The sequence below is a fragment of the Lampris incognitus genome, chromosome 12, assembly GCF_029633865.1.
Source record: "Lampris incognitus isolate fLamInc1 chromosome 12, fLamInc1.hap2, whole genome shotgun sequence".
NCBI classification, from domain to species: Eukaryota; Metazoa; Chordata; class Actinopteri; order Lampriformes; family Lampridae; genus Lampris; species Lampris incognitus.
Window position 1 is genome coordinate 33,282,210 of NC_079222.1, and position 2,500 is coordinate 33,284,709.

The following is a 2,500-nucleotide window of genomic DNA, read 5'->3' on the forward strand; positions in this document are numbered from 1 at the left end:
GACGTGTTTTCATATGAAATGAGAATCCTCAACTTTTCCCTCATCCGTGCGTTCAAAGCAACATTTTCTTGATTTCATGTATGGCCACATACATGAAACATGGATATAAAACATGAATCGGAGGAGTCAAAGAAAAATAAACACAAATATGAAGACAGGGTGAGGAAAGTGTTAAGTGTGTAATTTGCGCCATCTTTACAGTGTTTATTTGCATGCATGTAGTTTCTCGGCTGAGCGACAGCTGGTGTTAAAGGGAGGCTTTGTTCCTGCCATCTGTTTGTGAGGGTCACAGTGTTCTTCTTCTTCTTCTTCTTCTGGCTTCTGTTTTTCAGGGGTCACCATAGTGGATTTTGGAGTTTTTTTTTACCCCCTCCCCCTTTTTTTTTTGCTCCGCAGTTGTACCCGGCCAATTACCTCGCCCTCCCGAGCCGTCCCGGTCGCTCCTCCACCCCCTCTGCCCATCCGGGGAGGGGTGCAGACTACCACGTGCCTCCTCCGATACATGTGGAGTCGCCAGCTGCTTCTTTCGCCAGGGGGACGTAGCACGTGGGAGGATCACACTACCCCCCAGTCTCCCCGGAATAAGCACCCCGACCGAACGACCAGAGGAGGCGCTAGTGCAGCGACCAGGACACACACCCACATCCGGCTTCCCACCCGCAGACACGGCCGGTTGTGTCTGTAGGGACGCCCGACCAAGCCGGAGGCAACACGGGGATTCGAACCGCCGATCCCTGTGTGGTAGGCAACGGATTAGACCGCCACGCCACCTGGACGCCCCGATTTTATAGTTTCAATCGGTACCCTGTGAGGTCACAGCACCAATGGCGGTCGTACTAACCTGAACCTTGACCTCGACCGGTATGGTCTTGTCAGTCCGCATACTGATTTGGCAAAATTGTACTTCGGATGCTCTTCCTGACACAACCACTAACCCTATGGACGGGGCACAGGTAAAGCGCTGGATGCCATCCCAGTGTCCATGGACTTGTGCCCATGCCTGCCACTACCTGTAAGGATCACAGTACAGGGCCGTATGATGAGCCAGGCGCCACAAGGAGACAACGGTGAGGAACAGCTCTACGACCTGAGCATCAACCTAGAGCAACATCTCACAAAGGCCCGCCTTCTGTGGTCCATCAACAGGTTCATCACAGGATGCTATTTGCTGGAGATGTGTGTGATGTGTGTGTACATGAGGCAAAGAGAGACCTTACAGAAGTCCTTGTAAAAATTCATTAGCAGGCATTATGAATCTCTCCGTTCCTCAGTAAACCTTGCACTGAGATTGAATCAGAGTTGATTCCTCTCAGCGGCTACACGCTGTATTTCTCTGGCATTCCCTGACTCTCTCTTATCTGGCTGTTATCCGGCTGCTGAACCCGAACCCACACTGCACGGGTATCACTACCCGATGAGCAATCTAGAAAGAGAAGAACGCCCTCTCTCATCATCTGCCCGTCTTTCTCACTGGGGAGAGGGTCTACCTGTGGTATGAGTGGTCTCCATGGGCAGGCGGTGTTGGTGGAGCTAATCGGTTTGTCTACAGCCTCTGTTAGCTTGAGGGTGGCCGAGTGGGGAGCTGAGGGCCGATATCGACTTACCTTGGATGGCAAGACATGCATTCACCGACAGTCAGGGACAAAAGAACTGGTCAACATGCACCCTGACCTGCTGGATCTGAGCCAGCCGTTCTCTCTTCTGGGATCTGTGTTTCTTTGTTTGTGCCCCCTCTATAATATACCCAACATAGGCCTTAATAAACCCTGCAATGAAACCATGCAAATGTTAATTTGTGAGAAAATGTGGTGCACATTGTGCGTAGTTTATCGGGTACTCTTGGGTGTTGATCATATTTTTTTTTAAAATACGAAGTTGTCGATTGAAATTTAAGTGTCGTATTTTGCAATTCGCTAACATGCTCCGCTAATATAAAGACGTTGAAGTATGCAATAGTCATGGGTCACTAAGCAACAAAAAAAAAATCACAATTTCGATCGGAACTGAAATGAAATTCGGCAAGGATGTCAGCGTGTTTCTGATGCTAGTGGGCTCTTTAGTGACACCTTGACCTTTCTTGGTACTTGGTCAAACACGCTTCATGGCACGAGCGATAGCAAGCCGTCAAAGTCGTTCTTGGGTTTAAGGCAAACTAGCTGGAGTATAAAACCATTGTATCACGTGTGTTGGATGACGGTTCCTGGCGCATTACGGTACAACGACTAAGGCGGCCATTTTGACCGTTTTGGATTTTCAAAGTTTCGTAACTTTGTGAAAATAAAGGTACGGACCCGCCGCTCCCTGAATGCTCCTAAAATTGGCTATAGTTGCATTAAAATGGGTTTTAGACCAATTGCACAAAAACGTTATGCTGAGATCTACATAAAACGACCACGAGCGGTCAAAATTGACCGCGCGTAATTTCCGCGTCATCGTGCGCGTCATGCCACTATTCATGACGCGTGTTGTTCGCGTCATTTCCTTCGCGACGTTCATTGCT